The sequence below is a fragment of the Spea bombifrons genome, chromosome 1, assembly GCF_027358695.1.
Source record: "Spea bombifrons isolate aSpeBom1 chromosome 1, aSpeBom1.2.pri, whole genome shotgun sequence".
Lineage (NCBI taxonomy): Eukaryota > Metazoa > Chordata > Amphibia > Anura > Pelobatidae > Spea > Spea bombifrons.
Window position 1 is genome coordinate 156,159,276 of NC_071087.1, and position 14,822 is coordinate 156,174,097.

General features: G+C 42.5%; 1 protein-coding gene across 1 annotated transcript in view; it reads left to right on the top strand.

Annotated features, from left to right (window-relative positions):
• Nucleotides 1–3,742: 3,742 nt before the first annotated feature.
• ATP8B1 (ATPase phospholipid transporting 8B1) overlaps nucleotides 3,743–14,822 on the top strand; it is a 40,549-nt gene continuing 29,469 nt past the window's right edge. The window contains exon 1 of the mRNA XM_053448184.1: nucleotides 3,743–4,043. The gene's annotated coding sequence lies outside the window, so the exon portion shown is untranslated. The remainder of the gene's footprint in view (nucleotides 4,044–14,822) is intronic.

The following is a 14,822-nucleotide window of genomic DNA, read 5'->3' on the forward strand; positions in this document are numbered from 1 at the left end:
GGACAGCTCCCTTATATCTGGATGCATTTGGAAATTTAACTTTGAATATGACTACATTTGGTAAACATCACATTTTGATCCCCATACTGGTTTTAGTACCAGTACATTTTTAAGAGATAGGCTCACCTCTATGCTGATCATAATCGGTCACTGCTTGTGAGCAGGGATCGGAACATGTATATAAAAAATGCCCTTTACACAAAACATTAGAAGTTGATAATTATTAACAATAATCCTTATAAGGGATGGCTGTTGTTCTCTAGAACATTCCAAATATGTATGTGAGGTATTAATTAGGTCGTTGTTCTGCTGTGGCAGCTACTGTGTAGAATAAATCGTATGTAAAATTGCAAATAAATTAATTTTCCTTTTTTGTTATATAGGTTTTCACATACCAACACTAAATTAGTTTTATGTGTTTCCATGGTTGGAAAATAAAGCCCTACTTTTTCTTAAAATAAGATGTCTAATTTGTGTAAATCAAACGTGGAAAAAGGGACTCCTGGTTGAACTAATGGTAAAAAATTTTTTTTTTTAAATCTGTTATTTAGAAAAAAGCCTTTCTACTTAATTGTGCCTGTGTTATTTTTATTTGATTAAACCTTCAGATAAAATAATAAAATGTCAGATCTACTAAGGTCTATTTACCTAAATTACCGTATCCCCCAAATCCGGACACCTATTTTGAGGGGTGTAGCAAGAGGCAGAGAAGGGCAGGGCCAGTAGCAATAGGGGACCTTCCACTCTACCTGAGAAGCCCCCTCATGGTGCTGAGCTTCAGAGAGTCACAAGAAGGTCTCATGGGAGCTGGAATGAAGGACTGTGCTTCAACAACACAGACTTTCATTGATTTGACAGCTCCCTGGGCTGGTCGCAGGAGATCAGGGGATGCCCCAACTGGCTCATTACCCCCACTGACCGCAAAAGCAGGGCTAGTGGGGCAACTATCCGTGACAGCGTGACAGCGAAACACAAGGAAGAAAAACTGGAGAGTAGAATTCATTTTTGGGAAAAACACTTTGACCCTTATATTGTCAGCTACATGGAATTGGGCTCAAATGGCCATCTACGGTATGTATCCCCCATGGTGCGGCAGTGTGAGGGGTGTACTGAGCAATTGCACAAAGTGAGTGCCCAGATCACTTTTCTGTAGTGTAGTGGGAACTCCAAGACAAGTCAAACATCGTGATGGAGGTCCCATAGAGGCTCTTCGGATAAAGTACCCAGTTCCAACGTTGGCCCCTCCCCTCCTGGTTCTGGTCCAGCCACTTTCCGCCTCTACCCCCCTTCAAACATAAGTGTCCCAAATGGACACCTGAAAGGTTGAGAGGTATGCACCATGGAGGAGCCTAATTTGGTACCCTATCGTGGGCACTGGTAAAAATGTTACCCAGCTCAGGCTTCAATATATTTTGTAAATGCATTAACACCGACAGCAGCCAGAGCAGGAAATGGAGCGTAAATACAAACTCACAACATTAGGGTTTGGTCATGAGATCATTTAACCCTGGAGGTAAACAGCAGAACTCTTGATCCAGCAGCAGCTCTGTTAACCCCTTATGACCAAGAGCATTTTCCCCCATTTTATCACATGCTTGTTTACACACCATGTAGGTCCCCCTTTTGCCACCAGAACAACCCTGACCCATCAAGGCATTGACTCCACTAGACCTCCATGTGTTCCCCAGGTAAGCGACGCACCCATTGTACCGTGGCTCAGCATGGGTACCCCGACTGATCCGCAGCTCCGCAGCCCCATACGCAACAAACTGCGATGCACTGCGTGTTCTGACACCTTTCTATCAGAACCAACATTAACTTTTTCAGCTATTTGAGCTACAGTAGCTCGTCTGTTGGATTTGACCACACAGGCCGACCTTCGCTCCCCCACGTGCATCAATGAGCCTTGGCCACCCATGACCCTGACGCCAGTTCACCTCTTTCCTTTCCTTGTAGCACTTTTGATCGGTACCGACCACTGCAGACCGGGAACCCCACAAGAGCTGCCGTTTTGATAAGCACTGACCTAGTCGCCTTGCCATCACAATTTGGCCCTTGTCAAAGTCGCTCAGATCCTTACGCTTCCCATTTTTCCTGCTTCTATCACATCAACTTTGAGGATGAAATGTTCACTTGCTGCCTAATATATCCCCCCACTGGCAGGTGCCATGATAACAAGGTTATCCGTGTTACTCACTTCACCTGTGAGTGTTATGGCTGATATGTATATATAAAATATTTAAGGATAGGTTAAACAAGTTATAACTGCTGTGACCCACAATACTAAGTGTGTTGAGTACACGCGTTACTCATGTATGTATACAAAACATGTCACAATGATACAATAAGGCACAAATACTTTACAACTCACATATCCTCATCATGCTGGCTGTGCTTGGTGGGAGTTTTGGTTCACAAAATCTCATCAGCCTTTTTTATATAGAAAAATACACTTCCTTTGTATGTGTTTTTCTGTACCTTTTTAATTTTTTATGGAAGTTTATAGTTGGAGAGGATGAACTATGGCAGCGGGCAGCCATCCTTATTTTTACTTATGGAGTAGGTGATCGTGAGTATTTTCACTGCAAGTGTCAGAGAGTGGCATGTATCTATCAGACGGCCACATGCTCATCTTGTATAGGCCACTGACCTTAATGTGCCAGGGTTGAATTTATTCCCCAGTCTGTCCCCGCATTTGATGGAAGTAGGTGACACTCTAAGGGTTAAGGGAGCGATTAAAGTGAGTTTGGAGTGCCACCATGTATAAGATATTTGATTGGCTATCTATGCCTATTTACAGCATGGAGGACTGTGCTCCAGGAGCATGCACTACCTGGTGGGGACAGCGTGCATCCTTAGCGATATGACATCCTGCCCCGATTCTCAGCAGTAAGCATGGCGGCTGGGGGCACTTCCCTAGACAAGGCCTAGGGCAACATGAATACATCACTGACCAGCGCCATGATATAATTTGTCTTTGGTCCCTGATTTTATGAACGCGTAGCCTTGTAAAGAATGCCCCTCAACTGCCCTGTTTTGGACCCCTGTCCCACATTCCTGCCTTGACCCCCCCCATATTTCTAGAAGCTCAGAACGTTTGCTGGGTATGAAGGTATCGCAGGGTTCTAAAGCCCTAAAAGTCCCAATAATGTGTACAGCGAAATATGTATAAATATTTAATGTATTCTTTTCTTATTGACAAATAAATGAACTTCTATAACAGAAATAAAAGTTACTTAATTTTTTTTTATAAAGCTTAGCGTCCAATTGCCATCTTTATATGCTTGAACATAGATTGTAAGCTCACAAGATCAGAGCCCTCTTCTACTTCTGTGCCAGTATGTCTTAATGTGCGTCCATGTGATTAAATGGTCCTTGTTAAATATTTTCACTGTCCCATACAGTAACAGCGCTACGGCATCTGCTGGCGCTACGCTAGTAGACGGAATGAAATGCTTTTAACGCTGTTGGACTCCTGCTGGGAAGGAAGCCCTTGTGCAGTTACGTTTAAGGTGGACGATTTGCCTACGGCTATTTGTTTCTGTTTTATTTGACTGAGCACGTTTGTAACCTGAACCCATTCAAATCGCAGACAGAAGGCGAGCCGTCTCCAGCCATTGGGAATGGTGATGGAGGAGGGTGGATTGTAGCAGACCCTTAGCCCAAAGGTAATGGGCTTTCCCCTTACCTGAGGTCACATGACCCCGAGCCAGGCCCTCCCTAAAGACCTCAGACTATCCAACTCAGTGTTCATTTCTCACCGGTGCTGGGAGGCGAGTGGTGTGTATACGAGTGTGTGATCGCCTCTGTGCACCAGGTGAATACCCGGCAACAGAAAGTTGACAAACTTGTTTGTCAAGTGTGTGACAAAGCAAGGAAGGGGAGAAGCCATTTGCGAAGATGGAGTGAGAGGGTCTGGCGGTTAAACAGAGCCTTCAAAGATTGTATCTTGGAACATGGGAGAGGATTTGGTCTAATTTGATTTCTGTGAGACATACGAGCAGAGGACTGGGAGCGGCAGGGGCTGGCAGACTTTAAAACAGGTGAGAGCCCAACGTGTTACATGCTAGCCTTCAGCTTGCTGGCTGGCTGGCTGGCTGGCTGGAATAGACTCCATCACATTTTCATCCTTCCTGTGTTATTAAAATACATCATATTGTTGTTTTTTTTTTGTTTTTTTTTGTATTTTTACCTGTCGGTTTATAAACCTCCAAATGTGCCTGGGGTGTGCCCCTGAACTTCCAACACATGCAGCCAGACTTTAATTCCAGCTCCTATGAGAGGGTGGAACAGCCTCCCAGCTGAAGTGGTAGAGGCCAAAACAGTGCGGGAATTTAAACATGTTTGGGATAAGCATACGGCCTCTGAGTCTAAGACGAGATCAACAACTGATTAAAATCTAAGTGTTAACAGGAGGAGGAACAGGCAGACTAGACGGGGCCCGAATGGGTCTGATCTGCCTTCACATTCTCTACCCCTGACCTATGACCTTGTCGCTAATGTACTATAGATCTTTGGCTGTGTGTTGTGGGAGTCGTAGTTAAACCTTCAGCACAGGCAGCCAGTTTTCTTAATTCCAAATGACCCTGCGAAAATCTGTTTTATCCAAAAATTCTAGCCTCTTGTTTTTGCAACAGCGTGATAGGAGATCACTTCGATAAAGCCTTTTACAACTGCTAATGGATGAACTTCTTTTTTCAACAAGAAACAGACTAAGCAGGATATATCTGTCACCGTAACCTTTAACGTTTTGTGTCTTCTTTACCGTGTCATGCGCTTACAGCTTATCACTTATGGGCTGAGCCCAAGTGTTGTGTGTTTTCTGTGTAACATGTTACTCCTTTATTTCATGTGAAGTTTGGGTATTTATGTATCGCTGGTCAGTGGGCAAACAATATTTAGAGTGCGATTTATTTAGGAACATTGGACATAAACACCCTATTACTCAATTGGATGTAGGATTTGGGGTGAATGACACATGGGGGTACTCGGCAGTGGCATTCTTCTTCCTAGTGGGACTGGTCCGAAGTGCTTGTAGGAACCTGGATCGCTTTGATACGGGTAGATTACCCTATTGGGACCAAAATCCCTGTGTGTCTCGTTCCTCTTTTCTAGGAGCTCAGAATGTTTGCTGAGTATGAGGGTATCGGAGGGTTCTACTGCCCTAAAATAAAAAAAAAAAAAAAAAAATAAGTACAGGAAACAGGTTTATAAATGAAATTGTGTACAATGTAATGCTATCTGAAACCGAAAACAAACTGTTCCGGGACCAGCCCTGGATAAGTTCTTCTGTTTCATACGAATCATGAATTTACTACAGTGAACGGATCTATCTCGCTGTAATATCAAAGATCCCACTTAGTTGAGCAGTGAAGCGATTGGTTGAGTGATATATATATATATATATATATATATATATATATAATTTATTATTCCAAAAGCAGTTGCCGGCACTCGTGGGACTTGGTTTTAAATGTCCTGATGAAAGTCTAAAAATAAAAAGACTGAAACGTTGACTTGTAACACAGAGTTTCGTGAAATTATTTAAAACCAAGTCCCACGAGTGCCGGCAACTACTTTTGGAATTTATATTCATCACTGCTGCAGGTACCAGGCACCGGCAGAGCAATTAAGCTATATAATTATATCTTGGATTTAATATATATATATATGTATGTATGTATGTATATTTACCCTCCGTGCCCCCTCGCGATCAGTGTCTTTCCTGCATTAAAAGGCGAGCTATCCCCTTAAGATATGGATTGCAGGGATATAGGCCTACCGGGGAACTTTATGGCTCTGGCTACCTGAAGCCCTCCCTGACGGGATGCAGGCGAGAGGTCCCGCTGAGGTCTCAGGACACACAGTTGTTTAATTGGGAAATGGGCAGGGAGTAGGGCGCCACTCCAGCGACCTAGATTTTCTGGGTGGCGACCCACAGAAGCAGCGCTTCAGGTATATCCAGGTATGGATATGGTGTCGTATCCCAACGATCCGTGTCTGAAGGGGACGCGGATCTCCTAGTCCAGCCACCATAGCGTAGGATAGGTTGGGGAGATCAGGCCGTAAAAAACAAAAACACTGAGACATGAAAAACAATAGATATCCACAAAATATTCTGAGCTTCTGTGATAAGAAGGGACATTAGGAGAGCAAAGAGACCCAGACAGATTTACCTTCCAAAATGAGACTTTCTTTTCAAACAGAGCCACTTGGGAGATATAGAGATGAGAGAGGAAAAAAAAGTGAAAAAATAAATAATAAAAAAACCTATAGTATATAAAGCAGGCCTCGGCAGGGCTTCCTATGGGGCAAATAGGGTGATCTGGGCCCTGATGCTACGGCCTGGTTGGGGAGGTCAGTGAAGGTATTAAGCCCCAGTGGCACCGACCCTATAAGTGCAAACGTGTTCATTGTGGAATCCCAAGCCTATGGAATAAACCCATGCCAACTGCTGAAATGTAATGCTATAGAATAAACGCACGCCCATTCATACACCCATAAGCCATCAGTTGCACCTGGTAATAAAGCTGCCGTGACCACGCCGCGCGTGAGAAGCGGGCACGCGTTAAACCCTTTGTGTGCCAAGGTGTGTGAGAAATAAGTCGTACACACCTGCCTATGCTAACCGCTTACAAACTCCCCGCTAACATAATGTACAATAACATATAAGGCACTAGGGGTGGAGGGTGACCTTTTTAAATGGGTGATGATTGCGTCACCAGTTTTAGTATAACCACATTATTTTTAAATCTATTTTTTAGTTGGCCTTGTGGAAGCTGAGTTTCTTTTGACATAAAGTCGCAAAAGACAAGAATTCAAAAAAGGGCCACTAAAATCGAGCATACTTAATAATGGAGAGTCCTGAAAACCCTAAAAGATAAAATAAAAAGTGATTCAATTTAGACCAAGATGAAACGTGACATAAGGGAAATGATTTAAGACTCAGGGGTAAAGGAAATACTACTTTTAAGAAAGGGTAGTGGATACCTGGAATAGACTTCGAGTGGAGGTGGTGCAGGCCAACATAGAAAATGAATTAAAGGAAGCCTGTTATTGACATAGTTGGCAAGTTGGTTCAATTCTGTCATCATTATCTATGTACTTAGGTTCAATTTCCCTACCTCCTTCCCCCGCCGTAACAAAGGCTGTCTGAACAAATCAACAGCATTCAGAAACTTAACAAAAGGGTAAAGATACTGGGGAGGAATAATCACACAGACCCTGATAACAGGTCATCAAATGCAGCTAGGTATCTTTATTGTATACATTATTCGCATACACACTACCAATCAAACGTCATTTCTAGCTGTAAAATAATTACAAAAGGGTTTCTTATGATCAATTAGCCTTTTAAACTTTACTGAACACAACGTGCCATTGGAACATGGGAGTGATAAAGGGCCATTGGAATACGGGAGTGATGGGAGTGATAAAGGGCCATTGGAATACGGGAGTGATGGGAGTGATAAAGGGCCTCTGTACGCCTATGAAAAGACTCCATTAAAAATAAGCCATTTCCAGCTACAATAGTCATTTACAACAATAACCCCGTCTGCGCTGGTTTTCTGTTGCATTTTGTTATTCTAATGGACAAACTTTGCTCTTCTTTCAAAAACAAGGACATTTCTAACGGCTCAAACTTTTCAACAGTATGCGTGTTTAAGTGACATAAACAAAATTCCGAATGTGTATTTTGTACATTGTATACCTTTTAATGTAATGACAAAGCCCGTACATGTATGGGCTCAAAATGCATTGTTTTCAATGGGTTTTGGGACCGCCCATTGTCCTTAAGGGGTTAAAAAAAAATGTAGAAAGGATAGACAGAAGGAATGAGGAAGAAAAACCTGATAAAGACTCTGGATCTTACATTTGTAGCAGAACTTGTAACGGCTTATGGAGGGTACTGTAAGACCCTGGAATTTGGGAAGCTCTTTATTATTCGGTTGCCTTATGTAACTTTAGAAGAAATTTAGTGGTATAAAAACAAAAACTGTTCTATTCTTTAAAGGTCTTAAGCAATATTGGACAAAAGAATCATCTATACATTGCTAGTTAATGTATAGGTGAAGTTACGTGAGATGGTAAATTCCTTACTGCTGTGTCGTAACTTATGGACGCAATTCTCTGTTCTGTCAAAGACATTCCAATTCCATTCTATAAACTTTAATCTATATGATAGCTGTGATGGCCTTTTAAATGCATAGTGGGGTTCTTCTCTCGCTTCTCATGCCACTGTTGTCTACTTGAAGCAGTTTGAGGCAGAAAACTCTCCAATGGTAATTTCTGCGCATGTGCAAGGTGTCTCATTAGACCTCCTGGAACTCTTACATTGAAGCTGGCTGGTGGTGAGTGCATGCGACTTAGCAAGCAGAATCCTACCATACATTAGCTAAGGGGCCTATAGAATATAGTCAATATAATGGCTCAGATGAGTCTTAAAATCTAATTTTTATTTTATTTTCATCAGAGGTTACTGTTGCCCTACAAGCTAAAATGTACCCCGTGATGAGGTATGAAGTCTGTAGCAATGTACTCTTTAGCTTGTACCTTTTGATTAAAAAAAATCACGTTTTTAAGGACGAACATTAATAAATGTATTTACAGCAAAGAACATTTATTAACTATGACTTAACCTCTCTGTTCTAGAATGGTATGATCCATACTCGGATACAGAAACTCTGTGTCCTATGTAGGATTTGTCCAGCGCTTTTTTTTTTCTTCCTTGTTTCTTCATAAGATCTGTTTTAGAGGCAGGGGCCGGCGTGTACAAACGCGTCGAGTCATTTTATCTCATTGAACTGAAACTACTGAATTTTGCAACCACAGAGAGTGACTTTTTTTCTGTGAAAGGTTAGCAGTTCCGTGTGGGGGTGAAAGTAACGTGGCTTGTAATTGCCACTGCAGTTTTGAGATACTTTTTTAGGTGTGAAATCAAGCTTGTAGATTAATATTCACTTCTTACATGGAAACGTACAATTTGACTGCAGAACCATGCAACCCATCTAGTCCTTAATCAGTCGCTAATGCTGTACATATTTACCAAAATTTCAAGTGACCAAAAAGGAGCACTTTTGCTTTAAGTTGAGGCATAGGGCACAGGTATTTACCAAGACCTTTTATATGACTGACCTATTGATCGTGATTTATGTAACTAAGTAAGATATTCAGAGGAATGTTTTATTCACTCACGTTAATGCATAAAGCCATTTCCTAGACATCCAGAGGAAAGAAAGACGGAGAAGTTTAGGTTCTAAGAAGGAACCCCTGGATGGGTCCAGGAGCAAATTAAATTAAATATATTATGTAATGTATCTGGTAAGTTTTTATTTGGGTTATCCAGATTACGTGTTATCAGTGAGCAAACACTAGGCACACGCTGCTAATACACCTTCAGATAACGACGTTCCTTTCTTTGCACCAGTTACGGCAGAAAGCCTAGAGCTTGAGAACCGGACCCAGAGCCGGTTGCAGAATGACTAGCCACAGGCCTTAAAGGGCTGGGGCCATCTCATCCTCTCCAGTCCGGCCCACGTAACACTCCCCACGTCACCTTCACTACTATCAAATCGTTCTGCTTCATTCCCCATCAACCTTCTCATAGACAAGGCCAGGGCCGTCTTCTCTATACCAGTATACACGATGTGAGTCAAGGTTCGGGAACACGGGAGTGATGGGAGTGATAAAGGGCCATTGGAATACGGGAGTGATGGGAGTGATAAAGGGCCATTGGAACACGGGAGTGATAAAGGGCCGTTGGAATACGGGAGTGATGGGAGTGATAAAGGGCCATTGGAATACGGGAGTGATAAAGGGCCATTGGAATACGGGAGTGATAAAGGGCCATTGAAATACGGGAGTGATAAAGGGCCATCGGAATACGGGAGTGATGGGAGTGATAAAGGGCCATTGGAACACGGGAGTGATAAAGGGCCGTTGGAACACGGGAGTGATAAAGGGCCTCTGTACGCCTATCAAGAGATTCCATTAAAAATCAGCCCTTTCCAGCTACATTTACATTTACAACATTAACCCTATTTGTGCTGGTTTTCGGATGACTTTTGTTATTCTAATGGACAACATTTGCTTTTTCTTTGCTTTGCAGAATTTTGGCTGTTTTGTATGTATGTAGCATATTTCATGCTCTATGGGAAGCTTTTTCAAGATAAAATTGTGAAAATAACTACTTTTTTCCTCTAACTTTTAAGTTTAGTTGCATTTGCTGCTTGCAACATCCATTCCTTTCTCGTCTGATTCTCACGCACACTTGCGTTACTGTAGTTTTTTCCCCCTTGGCATGTAAAATAAAATATTTGTTATTTTCCCCAAAGAAACAATAGATGCAAATGTTCTTTACGAAAATAGAGGGTGAGGCAGGGTTGTAGTTCTTCTCTTGTAGCTTTAGCCAACACGTTTTACTGGTAGATATACTCATCACGCTCTCACTTGGCAATATTCCTAATCACACCCAAAATCAAACACCTTTTGATTTGAAACCTGTTTAATTAAACTTCCGTAGCGTGTATTTGCCTTCGCTGTTTTAAACAAGTTGTTAATGTGTTTTTTGAGGTTGTATTACCAATATTAATTGCAATTAAGAATGGAATATCATTTTATTACCAAAAAAAAAGTAGCTTGTCTTTAAGAAAAAAAGTTATGTTCTCAGTAATTGTATGAATTTACTGTACCCAGCTTGGAATTTGTAGCCTTTTTTCATTTTATATTTTTGAAATTTTTTTTGTACATTTAAGTTTTTATCCCGAATACTAAAACTGAGACGATATTTTTTCCACACAAATTTTAAGGTATCGTGGAACCGAAAACTCTTGCCTTCATCATGCACCTTCTTGAACGGTGAGGTTCCGCTCATACTTCCCGGCAGGCAGCTCATTCGCGTCTATTGAGCATGTGTGCTTCCGCATACTAAGGGGGCTTTTCAGCATCCTAACCTGGGAGATAGGTATATGGTGTATTTTAAATGAAAAGTTTAATTTTTTTCAGTGATATAGAATAGAAATGCATATAGACTGATTGTCTTAAAAAAAACAAAAAAAAAACCCTATGTTGAGTACACTTTCGGATGTAATGTTGATGGGCGCTTGTGATGTGACATGCTGCGATACGGATTGATGTTTAAAGGGCGCTTCAAGTCAAAACTCACTATAAATATTAAGCAGCTCAAACATCGGTATTAAAATACTTATATGGGTGAAAAGGAGGTTTAAAAAATGCACATCAGCCCCCCAACATCTCGTACGTGTTACTATTTTCCTCTGAGAACTCTATGGGTAGACCTGGAGTCTCGGGCCGACGCACTGATTTTGGGGTTGGGGAAGTTTTTCTGATTGTAGGGCTAGCTCTGCATGTGACGTCAGCAGGACCCCCCAGCCGACGTCGGCGGGACATTACGAAAAGGGAGGGTCCCGCGTGGCTGGATCCCGGATGTTCCTGGTTATGCCTGGCAGGCATCACACAATTGGGTGTTGCGTAAACTCCTGGGTTGTGATTCATTTATATTGTCCATGTGCGGTGCTTTTAAGGATAAATGCCCTTCCCTTCATGCTACTGCAGGTTCGGTAAATATTATTAAGGGGTGTATCTCTTCCATATCTGGATGATATTCTGTGTCCGGTATCACGTGTCGGGTATTCGGTTTACAGGACATATATAATGGCTTTGCTGCTTATGGGGTAATTTGCTGAGCTGCATGCGGGGCTGATAGGGGTCTCATCTAATGGATGAAAATGGATGGATGTGACATAATTTGCTGCAGGCAGCATTCATTCTAAACCATATGAACAAAGTAAGCAATATACTTAATTACAGGGCCGGTTTTAGTGACTCGGGCAGCTGCTTGGGGCCACTTAAACAATGAAGGGCCACTGGAAATCTATACAGAAAATATCGCCTGTAATATTGTCATAAAATGCAGGCACTTTTTTTTTTTGGCAGCAACTTTCTTTGTTTTTTCTTATCACCATATTCCTCCTTCCATGTCCCAGCTCCCAGCAAGCCAAACTCCCACTTCCTGGTTCCTGTCCAGAGTCCTCTCTCCTGCAAAGGAGAGAGATGCTTGCTGTATGTTACATCGCTTATGTGTGGAAGCAGGCCTGATGCCTACTAGGAGCGTCTGGCTGTCCCCACTCCCTGCCCACTTCCCTCCCTCTCCACATCCACTACAGCCTGTCTGCCAGCCCTGCCCCTGTGTGTGGTGAACCCCTCATCCATGTGCCCTCTCCCCAGTAAAGGGGGAGCTCCAGGTAGCCCATCTCAGTAAGCCCCATCTAGAGCCCCTGCGACCCATCTGTGGAGTTCTCTAGGTTGCCCCTTGGGATCTGTGTCAGGGCTTACCTCCCAAATGCCTGTCTTTTGGCAACCAATCCCCCCCCCCGCTCCACTTACCTCCCCTGATGCCCCACTTTTCTAGAAGCTCAGAACGTTTGGTTTGAGAGTGTCGTAGGGTCAGAATTAAAAGTCACAGTAATTTATCGAAATCGGTAAAAACGTGCCTAGAAATGCATCAGTCTTAAATAAATAGTGATCAACAAGTTCCATAATCACATAGAAATAAAGCCTTGTCCCCATCCCCCTAAATCGAAGTTGTTTAATTTTCTTTTTGAAATGTTGGGAGATGTACTTGCCACGACCAGAATACCCAGTCCAGACCAGACCTGTTTATAAAGTAAAGGAAAATGACTTTGTATGTTCCTGGAATGCATTAACGCGTAGGTGGGACTGGCCAGTCAGCGGCTGCTGCGTCGTACATCCTGTTTTTGTATATACCTATACATTGTGATTCATCTCTACAGGTCGTGTTACTGGTTTTGTTCCTGGTGGTTTGTGACGTTTGTGATATTGTGCTGGACAAACCCGCAGAGCGTGTCATTCTGTGTGTGCGCATCATCGTATATATGTTTGGTCCATTTATTTTTCTTGCATCCACGAATCTATCTGGTATGCTCCTATTGCATGTGTTTGCTTATTAACAAAGGACTTTATGGTTAAGCCTGGACTGGCCACTCTGGTGGGCCACTGGCCGTCATCTAGCTGATATGCCTAGCCATATGCAGAAAAAAAACTGTGGCCGTGCATATCCAGCTGTCGGCCGCGCTGACATCATCAGGTGGCCGGCACCTTAAAATACCAAGGCCACCTGGCCATTGTCAGTCTGGCAGTGCTTATGGTAATGCCCATACCTCGCCGGCTACCCAGAGCCCTCCTTGCGGGATGCGTGAAAGCGGTATCGCTGAAGTTGGAGCGCGGTCCTGCCAACGTGGCAGGACACACACCATTTTTGGAATGCAACACTGCTCCGGTGGCCACAATTTTCCTCACAGTAGCGGCGTTGGGTATGGTGATGCCCCTACCAGCTCAGGGCCCCAGACAGCCCCCTAACTTTCCTATGTGTTGGGGCTGGCCCTGTGCCCACATGTTGGGTCCAACTGTGGGGAAGATGCTCGTTCCTGAAAATTCTACAAACTACTACATTGACTTCAATGAAAGTTCTACTGAGCATGTGCAAGAAGTGTACATACAAGTGACCCAAAACTTCAGGATTTTTATGCACTTTTTTAATCTGTAAAATGCTGTTCTACAACTTTTGTAACATTTTCACTTTGTAAAGTAATCACAGCGTTGCAGATATCTGCTAAGTGCTAAAGCCCTGCTCAGAACTAATCCCTTGGGTGTGTATAATAAATCATCCATGTTTTTTTCAGGGAACACTTTGTTTCCATAAAACTGAATGACCTGCTAAGCTTTTAGTCCTCTCGTTCCAGTAAGAAGTCAAATATCGTATAATGGGGAATTTTTTTTTTTAATTCTGCAGGTATCTTAAACTAATTTTAAATTTTGGCATTTTCAATTATTTTTTCTAGTTTTAATATTCTGTATATGTACACCTATAGTATATAACAAATATTTTATAAAATATGCATGCTTTTTTAATCTTTATACATGCATTATGTGCATAGGGTAGGAGCTTAAAAGGATTCTCCAACCATCATATGCATGTTAATGTTTATAATAGCTATATGTCTCCTTTTTTTTTTTTTTTTTGCCCAGAGACTCCGGGTTAAGCTTCACTTCTCTCCTCGGGGGTTGCGGGAGCGGCGCTGAGGCGCGCCCCACTCCCTGCCCACTTCCCCTCTTCGGGGCTAGTGTTTGGGGCTAGCCCCGCCTACCGATTTCCACTGGACCACCCACAACCTGTAGAGGATGTTCCTGGGTATGGCGGTACCATAGAACTTGAGTTCTATGGTAGTCTTATGTGCCCCCTTCCTGCATGTGCGGAAAGTGCTCCCATTAATATCAGTGGGAGTGTTTTCCTGCCAGTAATGGCTTCCTCTGTTGCAAAATGCGGACTGGAAATCTTTCTCCTTATTGGGGTTTACAAAGCATCTGCAGAGCTGACGCCATCTCTTTATTAACCCAATCCATATATTCTTCCCTGCAAATGTTAATTGCCAAAAAAAAAATAGATAAATGGTTGAGGTGGAAACACAGAACATGCCAAGTTTATGGTTGTGAGCATGCAACATTGATTATGGCAGCAATTCTTCTATCATGATCCATCATTTTTACAATCTAGACTGACTGTAAATACCGTAAAGGTGACTGGATCCCATTGAAGACCAGTCTAGATTTTCATTTATCTAGAAGTTTCTTCTTTAAACCAAAGAAAATGACCTTTTACCAATGACCTTCCCATCATGCTTTTTGACATTTGGGCTCTAATGGGAAGTGTAACTGTTTAATGCTTTAAGTGCGTACATTGACTCATTCTTTAGAATTTCTTTCGATACGGCTACCGGTGTATT